Source organism: Mustela lutreola, chromosome 11 (assembly GCF_030435805.1).
Source record: "Mustela lutreola isolate mMusLut2 chromosome 11, mMusLut2.pri, whole genome shotgun sequence".
Classification (NCBI taxonomy): Eukaryota; Metazoa; Chordata; class Mammalia; order Carnivora; family Mustelidae; genus Mustela; species Mustela lutreola.
This window is the reverse complement of record NC_081300.1, coordinates 51,138,483-51,146,652: the sequence shown is the minus strand read 5'-3', so window position 1 is coordinate 51,146,652 and position 8,170 is coordinate 51,138,483. Positions and strand designations below refer to the sequence as shown.

At 39.3% G+C, this 8,170-nt stretch overlaps 1 long non-coding RNA gene across 1 annotated transcript; it reads left to right on the top strand.

Moving 5' to 3' along the window:
- The first annotated feature begins 317 nt into the window (after positions 1-317).
- Positions 318-7,532, top strand: LOC131811388 (uncharacterized). Its single transcript, XR_009345914.1, has 3 exons — positions 318-569; positions 2,255-2,461; positions 3,936-7,532. It is a non-coding gene; the product is annotated as an uncharacterized LOC131811388 (long non-coding RNA).
- Positions 7,533-8,170: the final 638 nt, after the last annotated feature.

Below are 8,170 nucleotides of genomic sequence, written 5' to 3'. Positions count from 1 at the left end.
CTGGGCCTACTTAGCCATAGTGACTCCATGTTGCCTAGGTAGACATTTTGTTGTTTAACAAATGCCTCAACAGTTATTGATATCAGTTCCAGGTAACTGTTACTAAAACACATACCTAAAACAAGGCCATTTTGTTGTTTAATAAATGCCTCAACAGTTACTAGTATCGGTTCCAGGTAACCGTTACTCAACTATTACTAACCGTTACTAAAACACAGGTAGGAGACATCCAATCAGCCAAAGCCACTTATGCAGATGTCTGTGATTGTGCCCTATAAAAACTAGCCTGTAAGACCAAGGGGCATCGCTCTCTTCGGAGGCGGCCCTGGCCGGTCAGTCTGACTTCTAATACTTGGCATAGAATAAAGCTTTACATTACTTTCATTTTGTTTCAGCCTCATTTCCCTGGCCGGTCAGTCTAACTTCTAATGCTTGGCATAGAATAAGGCTTTGTGTAACTTTGTCTCAGTCTCATTCCATTGATAACGGACCCAACATATGCGGGCTCATCCAGGATCAAACAACGAGAACTGAGCCAGCATCAGAATTTCTGGGAAAAGCCTCCAGAGGTAAGATCTCCATATTCTGTGAGATCTGGTCTGTCTGGTTGTGGAGCTCCAGGGTATGGCCCACTGGGGAGAAGCTGGATGCAGCCATGCTCCCCAGGGCTGGAGTAGATGTGGGGACGCCCCATCCCTCTTCTGGTAGATTGTCTGGGGGTTTGAGCCCCCCTACGCAGTCATCTGGGTCTGTAGGGGGCCGGGTAACCCCCGTCTTTAGGAGGCCAGGAAAACCCCCACCAGTGGGTGAAGGCTGCTGGGTCTGTGTGTCTTTGTCTTGTCTTTTTGTTGTCTGTTTTGTTACTCATTTCTAGGGGACCGAGAAAATCCCCACTGGCAAATGTTTGTAGGGGACTGAGAAAATCCCCACCAGCAGCAGGTTCTGGGTAAGAGCCGCTGGGTCTGTGGTTGTCTGTGTCTTGTCTTTTGGTTGTCTGTTGTGTTGTTTGTTGTGTTTGAAAAAATGGGACCAGCAGAGAGTAAGGGGACTCTGACTTTCATCTCTCTGCTCCTCTTAATAGATATGGGAATTCTCCCTTGCTCATTTCTTATGTTAATGGCTCTAACTGGAGCCAACTGTGGTTGGTCTAACTCAAGAGAGAGACTTTAAGGAATATTCCCAAGCAGCTGCCAAAACTCCCTTTGTTTAGGGGAAATTCCTTACTTTCTCTGGCCGACCTCGACTGCCTAGCCCTTCTCCCTTGCTGGCGGGGCCTTCTGGCAGCACTTTGTTTGTTCTGTCTCCTCCTTCTGTTTCTGCACCAGCTTGGGTGCAGCCTGCATAACTGGCTTCTAGACCATCCTTGGTGCTTCCTGCACCACAGCTCCTTCTCTCTTCACTGTCAAGAAACAAAAAGAACACCCCCTGGACCTAACACCCCCCCCACACCAGATCCCCCCCCCTCCCGTGTCTCAGGTAAACATTAAAAATGGAGTGGGTCCAGGTGAAATGTAAATCAGAATTTAAACTAAATTAAGTTTATTGGTTTAATTAAAATAGACATGTCTTTAAAGTTATAGCAGTAAATGTGAAACTTCAATCAAAGTTTATGAAGGTCAAATAAGCTCATGTTATTTGTTAAAATCTGTTAGCAAAGAAATAACTAAACTAATGATTAATTGTCTGTCTCGGAGCTTTAATTGGTAATTGTTAAAATAGCTTTCAAAGTCTTTGGCAACCTGAAACACTAAAGGTTTACTTGGATGACAAATGGAATTAAATTTGTTGGACATCTAGGTCTTAACCAATGGGATAAAATACTAAAGCATTAATTACTGGAACCAGGTTTGTGCTTTTAACTTCTTACTGCAAAGCAACTAAAAATATTTAAATCTTTTGGTAAACAAGTTTTGTGCTTAACTGATTCATAAGTTTGCCATCTACAGAATTCTGTTGTAACTATTCAAAATTGGTTAATACTTAGCCATTACTAGAGACTAGAGTGTTTCTAAGAATAAAAAATTCTACTAACTGTAAGTAAGATGATAAAAGTAAGAAAAACAACCCTATATAAAAAAATAGGAGATATATTTAAAAAAGGGGAATAAAAACATTTTGTTAACATTTTGTTAAAAATAAAAGGTAATTTTATTTTCTTAGGTAAAAGGTAAATTTATTTTATTTTTACAAATATTCAGATTTTATTATAAATAAAATACTGTTTTGTGTTTTTTTAACATAAAAAAATGCCAAGTGTTGCATTTTATTCACCACCCTGGAGACCAAGACTGTAGAGATTAAGGCAAACTGCTAGAGTGAAGGCACATACCAAAGGGCCACCGTTGGGGTTACAAGGAAGAATCCCAGGGCACAGCTGGACGCCCCGTCCCGCCCCCCCCCCCCCCACGACACGCAGCATTCTGCAGCAGCCGCCCTGTTGGTTTCATTACATAAAATACAGGTAACTAGAACTATACAATAAAATAATGTATATTGCAGAAGTGTAATGCAGGTATTGTCTTATAAAGAGATTTTATTTTAAAAATAAAATTCTGTTTAAAAATATACTACACAGATGGAGAAGGAGAAAAGCAACAAAACAAGACACTCCAAATTTCACTGCAGCCTAAGACTGACTGGTGTGAGGCTGACCCCCGGGCTAGAGGAAAACTGTCCTGGCAGTTGATCTACGGTCCTTGTCCCGCAACCTTGAACAGAATGTCTCTGTTAGGAGGTGGCCACTTAACACGAGGAACTGGCTAGGAGATGCTGATGTGAAAACTTGGCAACAGAAGAGGCCTGAGAGAAGCAGGAGATAATATAGAGATAATGAGAGATAATTATTTGAAGATATAATTATCTTAGCATAATTATTGAGATAATTATTGAAGCAGGAGATAATAAGAGATAATTATTTGAAAAAAAAAATGTCTTGGGACAAAACCTAGATGCAAAAAAGTTGTAAAAGGTTTATGAAGAAAAATCTTCAAAAAAAAATTTTAGGTATGGTCGGACAGACTAAAATTAAAATGAATTTTAAAATGTAACACATCAGAATAATAAATCATATTAAATTACTCCATGTATTCTAGACTACCAAGAGAAAAACGCCATTAAGATTTTTATTAAAAGTTTTAATGTTGTCTAAAAACAACCAGAGGAAAGGCAGTTGACTGATAACTGATAGTAAGTTTTAAAAAATTGTACACACACAAAAAAGAGGGCCTAAGAGAATAAATAGTTTTGTCTTAAAATAAAAATATCTGGTTGCACCAGAACTTGAAAGAAAATAATAAAAACTAAACTTGAGGGTCTTTAGTAAGTCATAAAATGCTTGGGGAAAGTGACCTTTATTTGCCTTGGTTTATAGGTTTAAAAGAGAACAATAAAATATGTTGGAAATTTAACCATATTAGATCAGCTTTGTTGGATGTATTAACAAGAAAAAAAAAAAAGACTAAAGCCCTGTGTCAAGGCAAATCTATATTGGTGATCCACTCAAGTAAAGGTTGACTATTATGTAAACTAAAAAAACACTGGTATAAAAAAAATCTGCTCTCTCTCTGTTCAAAAAAACCCAAAGTTTTCTTAGATTAATTGATCTACTGTTAAGGAGAGAATATAAATGGTTTTCTCTTTGCTTGCCTAGAGAAACCAGTTTCTATATTTTGTTTTATCCGTAATCCTATTTAAGCATGTGCTTTAAAACTTAAATTTCAGCAATTGTCAACAAGATTTTAATTGTAAATGAGATCTCTTTGACTCATAAGGCTTTTCCTTGGTATGCTAATTACTCAAAAAGTACAATGATAAACCTTGGTTTACATATGAGTAAATGCTAAATAATATGCATAAACTGTAAAATCATATCTATTCTGAATTTTTGTCATTTATAATTATTTTAATTCTCTTATAAAATAAATTCTGCCTTAAAGAAAATTCATATGGCAGACTTCCAGGACAAATACAGTTCTTTGATATGTTGAAATCCTGAAACTGAAATGGATAAAAATTTCCAAAACTAACTAAAACTACATTCAAACTAAACCAGAATTAGTAACATGGGACCTCAAGCCCTGGCGAATGAAGGACTACTGCCCCAGGGAACCCCCTGACTGGAACCCAAACTCTGATAAAGGTAAGGAGAGTCTATGTTTCTACCACCAGACCCTGCTGGGAGGCCTCCATGTGACTGCAAGGAGACCCATAAATTTATCTAAAATTAGTGTGGTGACTCAAGATAAGGATGAGTCTCCAGGGGCTTTTCTAGAAAGGATTATAGAAGCCTATAAAATATATAGCCTGATTGACCCTGAGGCACCCAAAAATCAAAGGGCAATAAACTTTGCCTTTGCCAATCAGTCAGCCCCAGATATAAGGAGAAAACTTCAGAAAATTGAAGGATTTAAAGGAAAGAATCTGACTGAGTTCATGGGAATAGCAGAAAAGGTGTTTAACAACAGAGATACACAAGAAGATGAAAAACAGACTAGAAAAATAGTTAAAGTTTTGGCATTATATGAGACGGGGAAAAAACAAAGGAAAAGAGGTCCAACGAAAAGGAAAAAGACAAGTAAAAAATGGTCAATGGAAAGAAAAGCCTCAGTATAGAAAAACAACAACAACAACTTATGAGAAGAATTAGCTTCAGATCAGTATACTTACTGCAAGGAAAGAGGACACTGGGCCAAGGAGTGCCCCAAAAAGAAGATGGCAATGCTGGCCAGCAGAGACTAAAGGGACCATGGTTCAGAGCCCCTCCCCAAATCTCGGGTAAAAACTCAGGTGGAGGGGAAATCAATTGATTTTTTGATGGACATGGGAGCCCAATTTTTATCATTACTAGAGCCTATGAAAAAATGATCTGAAGAGAAAGTTTGGGTACATGGGGAAAATGGCACAAAAGGACATAAATAAACAACAGAAAGGACCTTAAATTTGGCCTACAGCTGTTCGCATCAGTTCTCCCTCCCCTGGGAAGCAAAGGAATGGATCTCCATAGAACACACCTTTGCTTCTCGTCAAAAGGCCGAAACTGGGGAGTACTGACCCATTCAGGACTTGCGGGAAGTTAACAAATGGATTAAAGATATCCACTCGATGGTGCCTAACCCCCTATACCCTACTCTCCCTCCTGAGCCCCAAGAGAACCATGTATACTGTCTTCGATCTCAAGAATACAAGAGAGTCTTCTCAACCCCTCTTTGCTTTTGAGTGGTCCAACCCACAGAAAGTGTTCCAAGGCCAGCTCACATGGACAAGAACAAACGCCCAAGTGATGGGGTATCAGGCCCTCCTCCTCAACAAACCAAAAGTGACTTTCTGGTCCCCAGTGGTGCTAAATCCAGCCATGTTGCTGCCAGAGAAGCTGACTGACCACAGTACTTGCTAATAGCCACTGAGGACTATAAGTCATGCTTGCGGGGACAAGCCACTTATTTAACTTTGATCTCCAAGAAGGAGTGTGTTCACCTTCTGAGTCCAGGAAACAGGTAACAACTGATACCCCCACCCCACCCACACTACTGCGGGGAGGTCCTAACCCAGGTCACAGGAATAAGGCCGGATCTCAGAGACACTCCCCTCCTGAATGTGGAGATGACTTTGTTCATAGATGGGGGTAGCTACATGGTGGATGAAAAGAGGTATGCAGGGGTTGTGATGATTTCTCCTGAGCAGGAACTCTAAAAAGCGGCCCTGCCACACATCTCTAGGAACAACAGGTATGTCTTTGCTACTCTCCATATACACAGGGCTATTTATAAAGAAAGGGGCCTATTAACAGCAGAAAAAAAAAATTAAAAACAAAGAAAAAATACTGGCTCTCCTCCAGACTATTTGGGACCTGAAAGAGGTGGCCATTATGCATTGCCCAGGACACCAAAAAGGGACTGATCTGGTTTCAAAAGGAAAGCAATTAGCAGATCAAACAGCAAAGCAAGCAGCCAGGAAAATGACTCAAAAACTGGTTACACTCCTGGCTCCAGCCCTACCAGAAAAACCAGATTATTTAGAGGAAGATTTAAAATATTTACAAAAATGGACTAAATTAGACTATAAAGGGGACTGAGCTAAGACCAGGACAAAAAAGTTAATTCTTCCTCGAAGACTTAAAAAAAAAAAAAAATTAGTAAACCAAATACATCAGGGTACTCATTTAGGGACACGGAAACTTAAAAAACTAATGGGCAAGCAATTTCAGGTATCTAAATTAGGGCATATGGCTCAGGATATAGTTAATAGATGTGCTCAATGTCAGGCAGTAAAAGTGGAAAAACTAGGATGGAAGAAAAAAAGAGAAAGAGGTAAAAAAACCTCTGAAATAAAATGTTAGTTTTTGTAGATACCTCTTCAGACTGAGTAAAAACTTTTTCTGCCAAGCATGGAACGGCAGAAATAGTAGCCAAAAACTACTAAAAAAGTAATTCCTAGGTTTGGGTTGCCTCTCATGATCGGGTCAGACAATGGCCCAGCATTTGTGAGTTCAGTCTCATGGGCATTGGCCAAGGCCGTGGGCACTAATTGAAAACTACACTGTGCCTACTGGCCCCAGAGTCCCGGACAGGTAGAGAGAATGAGCCAGACTCTTAAAGAGACCTTGACAGAGCTAATTCTGAAAACTGGCGGTGGATGGATGGATCTCCTTCCCTTCACCCTCATTAGGGCGCGATGTGCACCCTACTTTAACAAGGTTACCCCATTTAAAATAATGTTCAGGAGACCCCCTCCACTCTGCTCATCGCTACAAAAGGTTGCCCTAATAAAAATGACTGATCAGTCTGTATTCCAGTCACTGCAGGCACTACAGTCTGTCTTAAAAAGAGCCCACACAGGGATCTGAACTGCCTACAATGAGATGGAAATAGAGGTAAAACCACATCCTTACCAACCCAAAGACTTGGTTTGGATACGCCGCCATCGAATGAAAACCTTGAAGTCTCATTGGAAGGGACCATTTCCTGTCATCCTATAGAGGACCGAAGGATTCCAACATCTTACTGCAGGAATAAAATGGACAAAACCTGCTGTTCCCATCCTAATTCCAGCACTAATTGATTCTTTAAAAAGTCAAAGAATTGACTAATCTCCAAAGAAAAGGGGGGGATGTTGGGGTCAATTCCATGTTAAAACATGTTAAACTTATTCTCTGATTCTCCCAGGGCCTGCCTGGGCCTACTTAGCCATAGTGACTCCATGTTGCCTAGGTAGACATTTTGTTGTTTAATAAATGCCTCAACAGTTATTGATATCGGTTCCAGGTAACTGTTGCTAAAACATACACTTAAAACAAGGCCATTTTGTTGTTTAATAAATGCCTCAACAGTTACTAGTATCGGTTCCAGGTAACCGTTACTAAAACACACAGGTAGGAGACATCCAATCAGCCCAAACCACATATGCAGATGTCTGTGATTGTGCCCTATAAAAACTAGCCTGTAAGACCAAGGGGTGTCGCTCTCTTTGGAGGCGGCCCTGGCCGGTCAGTCTGACTTCTAATGCTTGGCATAGAATAAAGGTTTATATAACTTTCACTTTGTCTCAGCCTCATTTCCCTGGCCGGTCAGTCTAACTTCTAATGCTTGGCATAGAATAAGGCTTTGCGTAACTTTGTCTCAGTCTCATTCCTTTGATAACGGACCCAACAAAGTGAGGGAAATAATAACCAATATTTGCCCAACTTGTGACAAATGCAGTATTGCAATGCATTAGGGAGATAGTAGTCTTTAATAAATAATGATGAATCAATTCATTAAACGTATAGAAAAAATAAATTCACCCCATCTCAAAACATACAAGAAAAAATATTAATTAAAAATGTATCATGTCAAAAGATGTTGGAGCAAACATAGGTCTTTATGACATTTAAGTTGGCAAATATTTTGGAGAGAATTAAAAAGCTATCTGTACATGTAAAAGAAAAATTTGATAGTTTGAACTAATTTAAAATGGAGAAATTATCTTCATTAAAAGCCATCACTAAAAATTTTGCCATGAAGAGAGTAAAAAGCCAAGTCATCAGTTGGGATGTTATATTTGAATACACATCTTTGACAAAGTGCTCATATCCAGATTAAACAAGAAGTAACTTCAAGTTGGGAAGAAAAAAGAAAATTAATTAAGATATGCAAATTAAATGTACACTTTAGAAAATGATCATGCCTCAAATTAT